Source organism: Cyprinus carpio, chromosome B10, assembly GCF_018340385.1.
Source record: "Cyprinus carpio isolate SPL01 chromosome B10, ASM1834038v1, whole genome shotgun sequence".
In the NCBI taxonomy this organism is placed as follows: domain Eukaryota; kingdom Metazoa; phylum Chordata; class Actinopteri; order Cypriniformes; family Cyprinidae; genus Cyprinus; species Cyprinus carpio.
In genome coordinates this window covers 4616896-4636153 of record NC_056606.1, presented here as the reverse complement: position 1 = coordinate 4636153, position 19258 = coordinate 4616896, and the positions used below count along the sequence as shown (strand labels likewise).

The 19258-nt window shown below is 36.2% G+C and overlaps 1 long non-coding RNA gene across 1 annotated transcript in view; it reads left to right on the top strand.

Annotated features, from left to right (window-relative positions):
• The first annotated feature begins 4309 nt into the window (after window positions 1–4309).
• The window catches only part of LOC122138650, a 93025-nt gene continuing 78076 nt past the window's right edge, over window positions 4310–19258 (top strand). Inside the window, exon 1 of the long non-coding RNA XR_006155716.1 lies at window positions 4310–4599. This is a non-coding gene — a long non-coding RNA (uncharacterized LOC122138650). The remainder of the gene's footprint in view (window positions 4600–19258) is intronic.

Below are 19258 nucleotides of genomic sequence, written 5' to 3'. Positions count from 1 at the left end.
TGATAATGGTCCGCGGATCTGTTTTCTGCTTCGAGGACCCTGACCTGCTCAGCAGTCCCAAAGACCTGGGAACATGAGCGAGAAAGCATTGGAATGCTGCTGCCTGCTGCTTTGCCTCCTGAAACCTATCGGCTACATTGTCTACTGTGCCGCAGAAGAGGCCAGAAGGCAATAGTGGGACATCCAGTAGGAAGAATCTGTCCTTGTCTTGTAATTTGGACAGATTCAACCACAGGTGTCGCTCCGTAGCCATGAGGGCTGCCATGGATTGGCCCAACAATCTGGCAACTACCTCGGATTCCCGAATCGAAACGTCTTCGGACCGACACAGTTCAGCGACAACGTTGGAATCCTCTTCCCCCATCATCCAAGTCGTTTAACAGTTCAGCCTGGTACGCCTTCAACACCGCCATAGTGTACAGACACACACCGGCCTGACCTGCCACTGTGTTAGCTTTCCCAACTAGGCTGGATGTAATTTTTACTGGCCTGGTGGGAAGCTTCGGGGCCTTCAAGGACGATGCTGAGGACAGGGAGAGATCTGCTCCACCGCCAGCATCGCCCCATAACCCTTCTCATTTAGCCCAACGATGTTAGAGTAGTTGTTGACAATTGGGCTGAAGAGTCGGTTTCTCCGACAATCTTGACACCTCGGCATTGACATTGGGGAAAAACCGTGGGCTGGGCTAAATCCACTTGCGATCCCCACGATAACAGCCGCCGCTGAGCATGCCCCGCTCCCAAACAGACAACACACAAATCATGTGTATCCCACCCGAGATATAGCATGGGCAGGGAGGAACATACATCTTGAAACACTGTCCGCACGCCACATCAGATCTTATTTTACACTTAAGCATTGTATCGCTTTTTAACAGAGAAATACTGACTGACTGAAGTGCTTATGCAACACACACACATAGACAGACGCGCTTGCTGAAGAGCGGAAACTAACCTGAATGTGCCGGATGCGTCTTTATGTTTCCTGGTTGCTCACGTCACCCTGCTCGTGACGTCTCACTTCTCTATTGGACTGATTTCACACATGCTTCAGTACGGGGTCTCGCCAGGGGCGTTCCCAAAGCGTTTGACGCAGCTCGAGTTCCTGAAGGGGAACCTCCATCCATGCAATTTTTCAATCGAATAAAATGTTGTATATAGTGCACAAAGGTTCTTTAGAGTTTATTTTGAGTTCCTTAAATAACCCTTGAGTATACAGTTTGTAAAAGAACTTTGGAAAGGTTCCATGTATGTTAAACTGTCTTTTTGGACCCATAGATTCCAATAAATAACCTTTATTTTCAAGAATTTAACTCTAAGTGTAAGCATGATGGCTATGAGTTTTTGTATGGCCAAGCACCATTTTCTTTTACAAATTTAAAAATTTAGTTATATTATACGGTGCATGAAAGATCACAAGTTCATTTTCATTCAAATAGTTTCATAAAACTTTAACTGTGAATTTTTCATACCCATCCATATATGAATATGTAACTACTGATCTGGTATTCATTGTATAATGTTCATTAATGACTTAATGGTATTCGGTATAAAGAAACTGACCCCTATTTCTTTTCTTTTTTTATGCTATTTCCATTTTGAAGCTACTGCATCAAAAATCATTTTGTCCTCTGAACCAAAATGCCAGTCATTTCTGTAATCACTTAACAGTATCACTGTCGATCCCAGCTCATCTTGTAACTTTACAGTGTGACAGTGTGTTCCTGTGGTGCATTGTGGGTAGTCTCCCCCACTGGCTGAACGGTGAGCAGACTGATAGGAGGGATAGTAGTGACTTTGCTTTTCTGTGGAGCAGCTCATGTTTAATGCACAGCCCTGCTGAGCTCTGAGTATTGATTTGTAAATGCACGCTACGTGTGTTTATCCGGCTAAGATTCTCACCATTGTTTTCAGGAGGCACATTTGCATACAAGCATGAGCCCAGAAGAGTGAGAGAGAGAGAGAGAGAAAGAGAGAGAGAGAGAGAGAGAGAGAGGGGAGGAGGAGGGGGCATAAAGTGGTGATGAGCTGTAGTTCAGATGTGCTTTAAAGAAAAAAAAGAAAAAAAAACAGGAGAGGGACAGTTAAAGGAAGTGGGGTGCAATGTTCAATTGCTGATTATTGTGACTGGTGGAAAGACCATTTTATAAGATTCACTCATTCATTGTTGTACATTATTGTTTGATTTTTAGGGTGTCTGTTTATTATTTATGGTGTGCATTTTCCATTACAATTGGTTTGCGCTATGTTTAGTATACAATTTTTATGTTTGGTGTGTGTTAATTGTTGCATTTCAAGTGTATTCATTGATTGCTTATTATGTTGCAACTTTACAGCATGATTTCACCATCCAGCTAGGTTCTTCTACAATTACCCCATCAACTTTGGTCAGAAATATTGGTGTAATCTTTGATGACAAGCTGACCTTCAAAGTCCATATTGCAAAGACTTCTCAATCTTGAAGGTTTGCATTGCACAACATCAGAAAGATCAGGCCCTGTATAACGGAGCATGCTGCACAACTTCTTGTCCAGGCCCTTGTCATTTCTAGGCTGGACTATTGCAATGCTCTTCTGGCTGGACTTCCATCAAGCACAATCAAACCTCTACAAATGATTCAGAATGCAGCGGCATGACTGGTCTTCACCAAGCCCAAAAGAGCCCATGTTACACCTCCCATTATCACTTTGCACTGGTTACCGGTTGCGGCTCACATCAAGTTCCAGACATTGATGCTTGCATATAGAACATCCACAGGCTCAGCACCCACCTACTTCCACTCACTATTACGAATTTACATCCCCTCCAGAAGTGTGAGATCTGCTAGTGAGGGACGCCTCGTGGTTCCATCACAGAGAAGCTCAAAATCATTTTCCAGAACATTCTCATTCACGGTTCCTGGCTGATGGAATGATCGTCCCACCCCTATCCGGAATGCTGAATCCCTTACAATTTTCAAGCGTCAGCTGAAAACTCATCTCTTTCGACGCTACTTGACTTCATCCTAAGTTAAAAAACAAATCAAAACAAAAAAAAAACACTTTGTCTTTATTTATTCCTTCTCTTTCTAGCTTGTACTTATTTGAGCAAATGCCTGAAACTTGGTATTACAAGCACTACCTGTGTCTGTTTGCCTCTTTAAGAAGAATTGCTTTATGTATTCCCCAGTTGTAAGTCGCTTTGGATAAAAGTGTCTGCAAAATTATTAAACGTAAATGTTGAACCTGTAATTTGTTGTTATGTTTAGTGTACTATAAGCTGTTTGTTGTGCTTTGTGTGTGTGTGTGTGTGTGTGTGTGTGTGTGTGTGTGCGTTTTGTGTGCATGTTTTATTATGTTAAATCTGAGGTTTGTTGTTTTTATGTTCGGTGTATAGGATGTTTGCTATGCTTTGTTTGTTGTGTTTGGTGTGCACTGTTTACTATATTTAGTTTAATGTGCGTTGTTTGTTATACTGTATTTATTTATTTAGTTAGTTAGTTATTTGTTTAATCTCAAGTTCCCTTTGATTTTTAATCTGTAGATAAACAGTTGTAGAAACGTCAAAGAAAAAAAAAAGAAAAAAAAAAAGATGAACTTACAAATCTGTATAATTATCAACATTTATATTTGTATTTTTTTATTTTTATTTTTATTTTTTATTCTTTTAGGGGACACTTTAAATGCATCCAGCAAGCGATTTATCTTAACAACACAAATACCAAATGGGGGAGTTCAGATATTGTGCATTTAAAAATGCAGTAACCACAAATCAAAATGTTCCCAGTAAGTGCCAAGAGGAAGGAAATATGGCTAATGAGATCTCTTTTGTGTCTCGATTGTTTCCCCTAGACAATAACGTTATTAAAGGGAGATTAAAAAAAAAAAAAAAAAAAAAAATCATAATAAATAAATAAAAAATAAAATGAATAAATAAATAAATAAAAAGAATAATAACAAATAAAAAATGGCGATGTTAGAGGTTTTGAGATTTCAACAATCTCAAATTGCGCTCAGTCTGCAATTTATTTATTGATTGATTTTTTATTTTTTATTTTTATCAAATGCCTAACTTCAAGACGAACAGCTGAGAAAAATCGAACACTTAAATAAAGCATGACTAAAAACCCGGTTAAGTCTCCTGAGCTATGAAAAAACAAACTCTGAGCAACATAAATTTCTCCTTGGGTGGTTGCGTTTGTGTTTTTGTTAATCGTGCCCTGGGTATTGCAAGCATATGTCACTGTGCGCGCGTGTGTGTCTCTCTGGCAGCGCACACTTCCTGCAACAGTGGCTAGGGGGTGCATGTGGACAGAGGAAGCCACACTAATATATTCCTCACTGGCTGCTGTGAGCTGGTCACATGGGGAGCCAGTGCGAGTTTAAAAGTGCTTTGGTTTCCCTTCAGCCAGTGCAGTGTGAGCCTTTGCTTGAGACGCACACACATACACACACACTACACGCCTTTGCCTACAGAACAGCAACTTTCTGTACTGGAGGTTCTCTGATCTACCCAAACACACGCACACACTTTCACATCTGTGTGCAGCTATAGAGGACAAGACACAGGCATTAAGGAGCGGAGGAAGATAAGGCAAGAGACGGAGTCAAACGCTTTTAAGTAAGTACCTTGAATCTATCTCTTCTTTATAAACTGTCAGTCCTCTTTAACAGGAATGTTTTGTTGCATGCGATGCCATTTGGTTTTGTGCTTTGAGAGACATGCAAAGATGGACAGATTTTTTTTGGAGCTCCTATTTTGTAAGCTGTTGGGATCAACAAATGATTGGCACCTAATGGATTATTTCCTGTTTGTTTGAGGTCTCACAGTGTTCACTAGCCGCAGCGTCTCCTGGCTCTCCGCTGCCTGTTATGCACATGTTAGAAGGATGCGAGCGAGCGTGTTAGACAGCCGTGCACCATGCGAGAAATGTGATTTACGCAGCCTCACTCCGGGAAGAGAAGGCAAACAAAGTGGCCAGTTTGCCAGAGAGAGGAGAGATGGGGGTGAGGATCAGGGTACGGAGGAATGGGAGAGAAAGACTGGGTGACCGAGTGAAAGTGGAAAGGCTTTGAAAAGCCCTGACACTAGGCAGACAATTAGCCCCAGCTTCTGTTATCTGTGCCTTTTCTGTAGCCGCTGCCCTGAAGGCGCAGGTCAAGGGAAGAGCTGACCCAGTGTCAACACTCCTGCATGGAAGCCATTATCAGGACCTGATTGATTAGTTTTAGCGGAAATCTCCTCATCTCCTCCTCCTTCTACAGCTCGGGCTGACCGTTTTTTGTTCTTTGGCTGGGCTTGTATCTTGCAGGTCTCCCTGCCTTTACTTTCTTCATCTGTCTCTTAGACTTTCGTTGTGGGTATAAATCTCATGGTAACTTGTCCGAGTCATATTTAAAAAAAAAAAAAAAAAAAAAATTGCATGAAGAAAACAACAGATATTATTATTATTATGCCCTTTTGCTTTTATTTATTTATTTATTTTATCTATCTATTGGCATTATTTATTTATGAAAACAATGTCACAATGCAAAGAGCCTTAAAAGGAAAAATATCAATTTTCATTAAGCAAAGTATAATTTTTGATTACTTCCTTTTTATTGTGCATTAAAATATGACCTGGGCACATTCTTGACAGGTTTCATGAGATTCATCCTTATGCATATATTCTAGTCTTTTTGACTTATTGGGATGCAACATCCATTTATTGGTGTGCTAAATCTCTTTATCTGTAACACAGGGACATGCTGCGGGGGTAAAGCTCTTTCTCTTTGGTTTTAAAGACTCTGCCCTCCTCACATTAGCACAAAGGGGGTCAGCTTAACTCTGGCAGGATTGACACTGCCTTAATGATGCCCTGTTTCAAGCCCTATTGAGAGCGGTGACTGAATGGCTGCCGGACACCTATTTTCTTTTTAAACGAGGGTCTCTGCTTTCTCTGTGCAGCATTTCAGTTCGTAAAGCCTTCACCGAAGGGGCTCTCACTGTCATCTGAGCAGCCTGTAGCTTGGCACCTGGTTTTAGTTTGACTCCTTCCACACAAACGCAGTAAAAGAGCAACACGCGCCGGTCCGGGAGCTCGTGTGGATGTAAATAAAACGTTGCAGGCTCAATAAAAGAGCTAAAGTGTGGCGTATGTGCTACGTTAGGCTTAATTAAATGAATACACTCCTATCGGCAGATTACGCGGGACGTCTTTAGGTCTGGAATCACAGTAGGGATTCGTCTCGTGGGGTGTGATTCGAGACCCCATGCTTGCGTTTTTCGCTCTAATCTCTCCGTCCTGCCCCAGAGCCATGTTTATGATTCAAACAGAAGAAAAGTAAAATAACACCAGCATAATATTTCCCTTAACATACTTACCCCTTGGATAAACATCCTTAAACAGATGTCAGAACGCAGGCTGATCACAGACAACGGGGGCTACCGATGCTTTCTTCCCCAACATACACAAATTCTACAAATTAGAAGCTGGTGCTTGAGGAATCCGCCAGGAAAACATTTCCAACTGCTCTCATTTTCAGAGCCAGATCCACACTGAGATGAAATAGTCTATGATCTTTATGAACTGAGTTGTTAAAGCTGTTGTGATGTGTTGGTAATCTGCTGCTTATTCGATTACGATTTGATTGGTTTATTTATCATTTCATTTGGGTGCAAATTTAAAGCCTGTGTATTTTATGCAGTAAATAAGAATTTTCAAGGTGAGCAGTTATGTTATTTTCTTGATTCTTTCAATTTAGCCCTTCACTGAGCTAACTAATGTGATGTTGCTACAGTTTGATATTGAGAATGTGAATGTCATCAACCCCATGCACTGTATTAGTATTCATCAAAATGCATTCAAATGCGAGAAGTCTTGTTTTGACTTCCACATGGGTTTTTATGTGGAAATGAATATTTATATCACTTAGAAAGACAATATGGAGTAGATTTGCATTCCCTGATGGAAATACTAGCTCTTTTGCAAGACAGTGAAGCCTAGAACACATATGTATTTACTATGGGTTTTTAAGGGTGTGCGTACAGTGTTTGGTGCAAATTCATAATAATATTGTACGTTTTTGCTCAGTTCACACATGCTCAAATTTTTGGTCACAAAACTAGTCTATTTCTAATTACTATGACTTGCCTCAATAAACTCCCTATTTTGCTGCTTATTAATAGTTAGTAAGGCTGTTTAGGTATGTGGTAGGATTAAGGGATCTAAAATATGGTCATGCAGAATAAGGCATTAATATGTGCTTTATAAGTACAAATAAACATCTAATACGCTAGTGATGTGCATGCTAGCTAACAAACTACTGGAGATGGCAGCAACAACTGACGGTAGCATTAACAAGCTTAGAAGATAGATGCAGCTGTAGTAACGTACATGGATATCTTTATCAGTCATAACGTCTGGAGAGAAATAGCGCAGACACTAGACAAAGATGAAAATTTCTTGTGTGCATGTGTCAATTGTCTATGTTCGTGCACACTGTCAAGAAAGTTTTATAAAGGAGAGCACTCGCCTATACGTATACGTTAAGCGTTCGCACCAAAACTGAAATTTACTTTTGCCTTAAAATGTAGTGTTTACAAGTTCAGCTTTGGGAATAAAAAATTAAATGGCATTGCTTTGTTTCCTGTTGGCTGTATAGAAGAAAAAACACAAAACAATACAAAATCTTTGATGATATGACCAACAATAAGAACACAATACAAAAATCACAATATTATGTCATCACAGCCAGTTGCATTTTAAATGCTGTCCATAAAAAGAAATATTCTGCACATCTAAGCCTGAAAAGATCTACTGCACAAAGTTTGAATTGAGTAATTTAGCAATTCAGGTAGAAATTACATAAACATAACAATTATATCATGAGTTTAGAACATAGTGCATTCAAATTTATTTTAATTATAAATGTGTCTTTGCACCTTGCTGCTCTGATTGAAACCTATTGTTTCTGCCTGAGTATGGAAATTATATGTTATATGCTGTAGATGAATCCTTCTGCATGTTGCATGGTTCCCCGATGTCTTATCTAATTTTCATGCCTGTAGGTGGGCTGAACATGTATAGGGGTTGTAAAGCCATCTATATATTTGTTCATTGACACCTTTGGGGCACCAAGTCAGCTTCGAACCCAAAGTATCCCTCCTATTATGAACATTCAAATGCACTAACTCCACCAAACCCTGATGTTCCTCCCTCCAAAAAGAGTCTTCAAGATTTGTCTCTGCTTGAAATTAATTATTCCCTTGGTTGCATGAAATCTATTATTCTTCCATTTAACCCGGTCCACAAAGCGTCCTCTATTACCTGTTTAACTCAAACATGTGACTTAACATTGGTCCTCTCTTCAATGGCTCCGTTACTGTACATAAGGCATTATAATACCAGATCCAGGTCCTCCATCTCAGACTCTATTTAAAGACGCATCGTGACCCTTGCCAAAGTAAACACAGAGTATACATGGTTATTTATAAGCTGAAGGCCATAAGATCACCAGCATGCCTTCAAAAGGTCAAGGAGTTGACACTTTTGCTGTTGCCTTGAAGGTAAATTTGGTTCCTGAACTTTCGAGTGTCATTTACTGACCACCTCTATTGCTTTTACACCTGTAGATAAGGTTTAAGCCAGGAAAAGCAGTCCAAGGTCAGGGCACAAGGGTGACCCGTATCTCTAGGCACAGTGCAAAATACAGGATGACCAGAAAATAGTAACCCAAACAACAACCCTTGAGCAAAGAGCAACCCAGAAAAATGCTGGAGCTCTTCTCTGGCCACGTCGCAAGCTTTTAATCTATTAACTGCTGATCCTTAAACTCTAATCAATGCAGGCTTTGGCTTTTTAGCGCTATTTTGCCATTTCCCTCCATCATTAAAGAAGAAGTTATTGGATCAACATGAAGCAGAGTTTACATTGTTGGCAGATTCTACTCAATCCATTAAAAAATCTCTCAATCAGTTCATTCCATACACAAGCCATCTTGCAATAATACAGCTTCCTCAAACTTTACAAAACTCACATGACAACTTAATGACTGAAGCAGACTGAAATAATGCTGAAAATTCAGCTTAATCTTTGCAAAACTTTCTTGAGCAGCAAATCAGCACATTAGAATATTTTCTGAAGACTGAAGTAATGACTGAAGCAGACTGAAATAATGCTGAAAATTCAGCTTTGCATCTCAGAAATAAATTGCATTTGAACATATATTAACATAGAAAAGGGTTAATTTAAGTTGTAATAATATTTCACAATATTACTGTTATTACTGCATGTTTTATCAAATAAATACAGCCTTGGTGAGCAAAAGAAAGACAGAGAAAATACATTAAAATAATCTTACCAACTCTGTATGAGATATACTGTATGAACAATAAATGTTTCCATGTATCATGACTTTGCTTTTACTGCCCAGGATTACATACAAATCTACCATGCATTACATTTAGTTTCCTCCACAACAAGGTTGCAAATTGTGTTTTTAAAATGCAGCTTGAGTACCGCCATGCATCTTCACAATGAACAACACTATTAAACTGTCTTAATGGCGAGAAAAGACTGTTTAATATTGCATAAGTCTACCCTTTCACTCAGCAGCTATTAAATTGGCAAACCTGGGTGATTAGATATTGTGAAATCCGTTTAAAATAATCTTCTCTTCTAATTCTTAACTTAACATGCCAAGTTAACTCGTATTGTCACCTGCAAGCATGATTAGATTTAGAGTGTTTAAGAGGCTTTTAATTGAAAACGGTGGCTTTATTAACAGTGCTGTGAAGCCCTGCAGGTGGACTCGATCTGCCCTGTAATCCTAGCAGTCTGGGTGTGATACGATTGTTTTCACTAAACATACTGAATTAGCTGTGCTCCCTGCTGCCCGCAGCTGCTAGTGCCTCCATCGAGGAGCTGTTCCTTCAAGAGAAATACTTTCATCTCATTAATGTGGCTTAATAGTTACGGCTGCTTTGGAAAATTGTGTGAATTCCTCCGAATGACCTTTTGAAGGGGTCATATTATAAGGAGTCAATTTTTCCTTGAACTTTTAAGGTGAACAATTTCATTGTATTGTGAAAACATACGCTAACTTTCAAAAAATAATATAATAAAATAAAATATTCCCTTTCATCAAAAGTAACAATTTTGCAACTCTAGCAACTGCAGTTGCAACTTTCGATTCACAGATAAATACTGAAATTCTAATTGCTCTGAAAGCAGTGGATTTTGACTCGTCAGGCCTGAGACGAATCAATGCCATCAAAGCACAACATATGGGTGATATACAGTGCTGCTGAAATGTTGGTCATGTAAGGACGTCTCTGAATGAGCCAGTGTCCAGGTGGCTTAACTGCCTACTTAATGAGCACCAAATGACTGTATCTCGTCACCAGATGGCAAATGTTAAAAGAAAGTCATTTACTTTGAGTCTGTCTTTGCTGCGTTTTTAGAAATAATTGGACTGTGATTACAGTGAAATGTCATGCTGAGCACCCTGACATCATCAACTGACAATATTTTCAAAATGAGGACCCCCTGCCGTTTGCTCATTAGGGGTTTATCTGACTAACATGGCTTCACTTGGTAAGCATCTTTTTTTTTTTTTAAATGTGCCCATAAATTAATTTTAATATTGCATACATATTATGTATTACATAATATGCATTATTGACAGAATGCCATGATGCACGTCATATCTTATTCCTTGAGACTCCACAAGGTTGTGTGATTTTTTTTTTAACACTTTTAGTGTGTGTTTTAGTGTGTTAAAAAAACAGTCATTTTATTATTATTATTATTATTATTATTATTTATTTATTTATTTTACAAATTTTAGAATAGCAGTAAAAATTAAAACTATGAAAACATGCAGATGTTTAAAATATTTAGTAAACTAAAAATGCTTTTATATTTTGGATTCTTCAAAGTAGTGTTCATTCATTCATTTGTTCATTCATTAATTCGCTTACTCACTCACTCACTCATTAATTCAATCATATATTTATTTTGTAAATTAAATGTAAATTTCAGACATTTTAGTTCAAGCTTTTAGTTTAGAAGGCAGTGAAGATCAAGAAAAACAAACTCAATCGAGTCTGTTCAGTCTTTCTTGAATGAAAATATAATTCCAATAATCAAATGAAAAATTACAGAATTTGTAAATATTAATTTCAATGTAAAATAAGTAAAGCTGAATATACAAATGAATTAATGAATAGCAATGCAAGGGGAAATTTTAATAAAAAAATAAAATATACTGGTCCATGTAAAGTGGTTACGAAATGAAACGAAACAAAATGAGAAGAGAAGAGAAGAGAAGAGAAGAGAAGAGAAGAGAAGAGAGGAGAAGAGAAGAGAAGAGAAGAGAAGAGAAGAGAAGAGAAGAGAAGAGAAGAGAAGAGAAGTCTGAAAGTCAGAACACAAGTAAAGTGCAGAAAGACACATTTTGGACTCATTATTTCAGATTTTCTAAAGAATATCTTGAGTGCTTCAGATGAGATATTAAATTATAATGCTAGATGAAAATGTCAAAATATGTAAATATTAAAAAGTGCTGACTTTTTCTTTGTCTTTCTTTTTTCTTTTTCCTGCTTTGACTCATCATAGAACAGGTGCAATCCGAAAACAAATATTCATTTTTTCTCCATAGGGACAATGGTATTTAGGTTTAATGTCTAAAGCCAGGCGTACAAGGTGTGATTTCTGACGGTCGGAAGATCGTATATCACACTGCATGACTTCATATAGAGCTCCCAGTTACTCCAGACCTCTCTCTTTTGTTTTCATGAAAGAATTTGAGCAATACTTTTCATTGATCCAGTTGTCTAAGAACAAAATATCTTTAAAAACTTTATCTGTTTGTAACTTTTCCAATCTTTAATGACATGTAAGTCTCTCTTTTTTTTCAGTTTGTAATGTATTAAACACCGCTTTTCTGTTATTTATTTATTTTCCTTTTATTTCGTTGTCATTGTCTGTCATTTTTATTTGTTGATGGTTGTATTACGGTTTGTATAATCTTCCTTTTTGTCGTTCTTCTCCCCCCCCAAAAAAATTATAATATTTTATTATAATAACATAAGTGAAAGAGAAAATTATATTTCTCAACTGCACAAATCCTTCATTAGAACATTTGAAAAACACACTTAAGAGAATCGAGTTATTTAACTATTGCAATTACAACAGGAAACACACTTTTTAAGGTGCACAATCTCCACTTCCAACATTGCCAAAAGAAATGAACACAATTCTGCACAAAATATGACAGTATAAGTTATCAGAACTTAAATAAATGTAACAAGAGCAGAGAGTTTTTTTAATTTAGTTTTTTTTTTTTTTTTTTTTTTTTTTTTTTTTTTTTTTTTATGTCATCACGTTGTTTAGAGCATAAGAAACAAATGCTAAAAAAAAGAGAAAAAATAATAATAATGAAAAATTGAAAAATTATATTTTATTCATATGTTATGGTATGTCCTCTGTTGTGGACACTAGGACTCCGTTGTTTAAAAAATAAAATGACATAAAATTATATGTATAAGCAAAAACAATGGGATTTTTTTTTTTTTTTTTTTTTTTTTTTTTTTCAGTCACCAATAACTTTTTGGGTTTCAGGATTTTTTTTTTTTTTTTTTTTTAACCAAAATTTGTATAAAGATGATTCTCAACTATGTTATGAAAGATATAATGAAATGCATTGATACACCATTTTACTTTATGCAATATGTGGCTAAAATGGTCATACATCATATAATATTCCCATTCAATGCAATGTATCTATACACTGTATAAAATTTGCATATTAATGTGTTCTTGGAGCAACATTTAATGAAAAAAAGAAGTGTAATAATTGGAGCAATAACTGGCAACATTTTAATAATAATATCTAATATTTCATAGGAATATTGATGTATAATTTATTTCCATATTCACTTGTTGTGTTTCCCAAAATGCCTGATAAACATGATTTATATCCTGATGTCCTCTACAGTGGACATGTATGAAATCAATGCCCTGCTCTGTAACAGAAAGTCATTTTTTTAATTTGAAACCCCATAACGTTTTGACACAACATCTGAGATGTTAGTTCATGAAATACAATTTGAAAAGTAGTCCAATTTAAATTATAATTACACAGATTTGAAAATTCCGTTGGCTAATTACAGGGCCTAACGTTAACCCAACTGATGGAAATAAATAATAACTGAACTTGTAACAGATTTGTTTTATTTTATGTTGAAACTGTCCCCGTGCCGCTCCCTGCTCCCCTTCTCACACAGCTTCTGTGCACGGCACCTTCTCAGCAAGAAGGGGCGCCAATTTGCCAATTCCCCACACAGTGAAATGATAGATAATAGAAAACCGCTTCGTGGCGGCAGTGCAGAGGATTATTATTTCTTTTTTTTTAACTGCTCGTGCCGCTCCCCATGTATCATGAAAATCATGCCGCCCCGGGCAGCTTCCCAGTTCGCCCGTGCCAAAAACCGCTACTGCTCAGCTCCTGATTGGTCAACTTCAGATAGATCAACAAATTAGCTCATTAAAATGCACACACCTCACGAATACAAGCCGACAGCTTTCAAACTTTTTCAAAATGTTTTAAAATGATCGGGAGCTCTTGAGGCGCTTGGCTCTGCTCGTAAAAGTTATTGTGTCTTTCACGGTCTGTTTTCTATTGATTCTTAGCCTCTGTGAACTGTGCAGTGAACAAAATAAACAATTATTTACTGTTTCATCTGATTTAATCACCATAATGAAGTAGGGCAATATGATTGGAAGTAGTTAATCTGCTTAGAGAAATGGCCTCCTCTCTGTCTCTATAGTCATAATTATTCCTCCTTCACTCCATAGGGAGGCAGTCTCCTTAAGACGTTCATTAATTACGACACAAACCATAACTCTTATCTCGCAAATAGTTTTCCCCACATATTCCTGCTGATTTCCTGTTTCCAAAATGAGCCGGTTTTGACAAATGCTTGACTCAAGGTGGAGGTGCGAATAAATTCTCGGCTGAATTTATAACCAATCTTGCAAAACCTGCGCTTCTCCTTTTTATGTCTCCCAAAATAATAAGACATCCTGATTAAGTAGTGAGTGGCGAAGATAGCGAGGAACAAATGCGCTAATGGTCGCTGAAAATAAAACAGTTGACAAGGCTGGATTAAAGCACGTGTAATTTAAGCGCTTTGACAGTTTAGGTGCTGGTGTTGTGGAAAATATAACAGCGTGTAATTTACCTGAGAGAGAGTGCAGCCCAGATTTAAACCTTGTCTGAACCATTAAAAGTGGATTTTAACAAAAGCTATCAGTCTTTGTCACCAGACATTATGTGATCTGCATTTAGCTGATTTTAGTCTTAAAATTGTAAGACAGTTCATAATATAATATGATATGATATGATTGTAATATAAAAATAAATATAAATGTAATAATAATAATAATAATAATAATCTGCCATTTTTAACCGTGATACTCAAAAGCATTAATACTGGACAAACTGCATCCATTTGAATATATATATTATATATATATATATATATATATATATATATATATATATAATACTTTTCTTCAATATATATATATATATATATGATAAAACATTAAGACTTTTTTTTATTTATTAATTTTTAATTTGCTGTTGTTTTTTTTTTATTATATTATCCACAAAAACTTCCTTCCTTCCTTCCTACAAATATAAAAAATTCTTCTCAAACAATATATATATATCATTGTGTATCATATGTGTACCAACATAACATCAGTTAACATCCACAATTAAATATTTTTAAATCCAATACCAGTTTGCTTCAGAAATGGTTGTTTAATTGATACATCCTGCAAATTCTGGACTCGAAGAAAATCCAATAATTACAACATTTCAATGCCGCTCATGTTCATTCATCCCATAAACATGATGTTTCCAACATAACTTGATGGCAGCAAGAGTCTGGCCATGTAGAGCTAGTGAAAACAATGAACTTTGATGTGAAATGGCACACAGATATATAAACAAGAAATCACACTAACGTAGAGGGAACAGCTACATTTGAAAAACCTGTTGTAACTTAATTGGCAAGAGCTTGATTTTCCCCACTCAACGTCTTGGGCTCTCAGGTAATCAAGCATACATTCAACACATGCAAGTTATGATGCAAAAGTGATTAGACTAATTAAGACTAACAACTGTTCTATCAAAGATTTTTTTTTTTTTTTTTTGTCAGGGCCTTGGCTGATTTGTTAAGGTAATGCTCACATGTAGGCTTTGTTTCAAAACCAAGTACACTACCTACATAGGCAGCATTTGAAATCACGATAGAAATCACCCGTCCAATCTAAAGTCTGTTTCAAAAGGTAGGCAGCAGCTTATGTTTTTCAACAGACTTCACATCAGGAGAGGAAGTCAAAAGAGCGCATGTGGGAAGATAATGATTAGATCACTCCACAAATTACAATTAGAATGGAAGATGCATCCCACACAATGTTTGTTCAATTTGCATTGCTTTAAAATCATAAAAACAGCTGTTCTCAATCAGATTTTGAGGTTAAAAGGTGTGTTTTACAGAAACTATGCATTTTTGTGTTTAAAGTATTAGTTTAGCAATATGCAAATCCTTACTGAATAGCCTGTGTTCCAAATCAGTCACTTATAAGGTCCAGTTAGGATGTTGCCTACATAGGCAATAAAACATCAAGGCTCACAAACAGAACTTATATTGTGCTAAGCTGTCATGTTAATATGCATTTTGGCACTCGGATAGTCTTTGACATTTGATACACCTGTCAGATGCATTAGTCTAAAGCATCAACGCTTCACTATAAAATCAGCTTAAAACAAAGTTGAGGGCATGTTAATGCCAAGTTTGTCCTAGTTAACGTTAAGGCGGCACATTACAACACAGCAGTGCTCTTAGCATGGAGGACGAGAGACGGAGGAGGTGCAGACAGGGACTTTACACTTAAGCTTGCTTCACCTCCGGGTTGCTGGAGAGACATCAGTACACTTTTGAAGATGGGATTGAGGGATTTTGTCAACCTGCGACACAGCCTTCACAGATTTGTTTGATAGCAAATTTTAGTGCATGGTCTAATCAGATGGATAGGCCTACAACTGTTTAAAAAATTTTCAGATTGATTTTCTTAGCTATATAGGAGCATGTTCATGAATCTTGCTAGTCACAACTAGGGATGCAAGCCTCAACAGAAAATAAGAAACACTCAGTTTCTTTCCTGAAAAATAACAGGACACAAAATTGTATGCATATTTTTTTTTTTTATTTACTTATAGATTGCTAGTAAAATTCACAAAGAAAGTAATCTCAAGTAACACTTTGAATCAAATGAAATTTTGAAGTCTGTAAAACATATTCCAATAATATTTGTTCTATTACAACTTTGATGCTTTATTTTATTTTATTTTATTTTATTTTATTTTATTTTATTTTTTATTTTAGTGTGTATATCATTTTGCAACAAATTAAAATTATTAATTAAACAGATAGTTTTACATTTTAATGCCATGTCAACCACTTTTTTTTTAAAGCAACAAATGCAAATGTTACAGCTCTCACAAAACTCATGCACAAAACTCAGTCATTTTTCACATTTATTTATTTATCTTTATCTTTGTATTTATTTCCCAGACTAATCTGTATTTTTTGTACCTAAACACTTGCATGTGAAACTGATTCAAATGCCTTTATACTGGACAAACTGCGTGTATTTGGATTAAATCCAGAACATAATTATGTGCCCTTAAATACTGAATGATATATGGAACACTTGGCAACCCTAATTACAACCTTAAACTTGAACATAAACTACTGCTTACTTTAGCTCACCCCGACAATCCATCTAGTGTCGCTCCCGAAACCTCAATCGCCATTTTCTCTGCTGCTGTGTCAAAGAGGAAGCTTTGAACTTCAATTGCATCTAATGCAGGAACCTACGGCAAGCCAAACCTGTTTATCGCTTTCCACATCACATGTGAACTCTTGAAGCAAGGATAGATGTTCTCAGCAGAGCAGGAGGCAGCGCTGACAAACTATGATAAATTAGTTGTTTACTGACATTTTATGCTGGCTGAGGATGGTGGTTAGGGAGGAGATGTGTGTTAATGAGACGAAAATAAGTCATGGAGATATGCTTACACTGATAAGAGGAAGTCAAAAAATGGCGATTAGGTCGCACCACAAACTGGAATATGCGAGATGCATTCTATGTGATGTTTATTCATGTGATGCTAATCTTGTCCTAGATTGGATACGATTTAACAGTTAATGACTCAATCAGTAAAATGGATGTCATTTTCAGTTTATAAGTTAATTCAAAATAAATAAATAAATAAATAAATAAATAAATAAATAGACATACTGGAAAAAATAATGTTTAAAGTGATAGGTCACCAAAAATGAAAATTCTGTCATTACGCACACTCAAGTCATTACAAACCTGCATGAGTTTCTTTCTTCTGTTAAACATTAAATAAGAAATTTTGAAGAATTTTGGTAACCAAACAGTTGACGGTACCCATTGACTTCCATAGTATTTACTTCCTATACTGTAGAAGTCAATGGCTACCAGAAAATGTTTGATTACCAATATTCTTAAAAATATTTTATTGAGTAAATGATGACAATTTCGTTTTTGTGTGAGCTATCCCTTGAAGTTATAATAATAATAATAATAATAATAATAATAATAATAATAATAATAATAATAATTTTATGAAATAAAAACAAAGTTGTATGTGTATATTTAATATTTAACAATTTTGCATTCAGAAATGTGACATGGTTGATGGTAACAATTTAGCATATTTACTAGACCTTTTTCTATTTTTTATGTCAGAAATGTAATATAAAATGGCTTTAATGTGCTTTTGGAGGTTGCTTATGTAATTTATTGTAATAAATAATTTGATATTACATATAAATGCTATTAAGAATATAATGGCAACAGGGTTGATGAGTAACATTATGCCAGATCCTTTTAATAATAATAATAAATAATAATATTTGAGTTGTTTAAATATTTTATTTGTTGTTGCAAAATTGGATATAACTTTACACAGAAAAGATACATATTGCATGCTCTTAAGTCATTTTGTTATATACTGAGTTTTGTATTTTGCCCCCCCACCAGCTTCAAACTCCGGAGTCTAAGGTGCATGTTTAGATTTGGATTTGTCCGATGAACACCACTTTAGAGAATGCACTGCTAGCAGATTAAATAGCATTTTAATGCACTTTGTAATGATCTTATATGGGCACCTCCTGTGCCTACTTCTCATATGCCCTTAAAATCCCCTTACTGTGCAGATCCTCCTCTGTCTGAGTCTTCATTTGTGCATCTACCATAGTGGGTGGGGAATGCTTTGTCTAGATGAAGGACATTGCTGACAGCCTCATATTTTGCTGTCCTTGTAAACACTGACCAATCGAAAAACAACAGAGCATGACACCTTTATCAAGCCAGTAGCGCAACTATTGTACAGAAAACCACTAAAAACCATTTATGTTGGCATGTTATTGCAACGCACATATATCACTTAAAGCATAATGCCATATAGTCAAAATGGCCATATTAAAAGAGAACCAATCAGACTCTTTGTCAAGGCGCCAATGTAATTAATGTGCAAGTGCCGGGATAGAGCTGTAACTGAAGATCAGTGTTAGCTGTCTCATTAGCATTTTAAATAAGATTGAGATTAGTTACATTGGCAAAATAATGTGGCTACCAGCGCAAGTTTGGGGCCAATTTGGGCATTTTCCCATCTCCATCCAATTAGATCTTTGACACTCACATTTCACCTCTATTTCACAGAGAGCAATTAAATGTTAAGTTGAAGCTTTAGAGAAGAATGAGGAAAAGAGAGCGGAGCTTATTTAGCGTGCACAAAGAACGACAGAGAAGTTAATGAAGAAGAGAATAAGAGGCGACAGAGATGAGCAGCTAAATAGTTTGGACTGAAAAGGTAAACACCAAATAACAATGCAAAAAGCCACCAACTTCCACATCACATCACAATACACACATCCAATTCCTATATTCAAAATCAAAAAAAAGCGAACAGGAAAAATATGTTGCCATATATCACAAGATATTAATTTGAACCTGCAACTGTCCCTTAAAAATGTTGGTGACCAATCCTACCTTATCAACTGTTGCTATCTGCCATGACACAAGCTTATGCTCTATTCTAATGCACGTTTAAATGTATAGTTGTAAAATGAGATTTGATGTTTTATAAAGCAATAAAGAAAATATAAAAACAGCAAAGCACTTCCA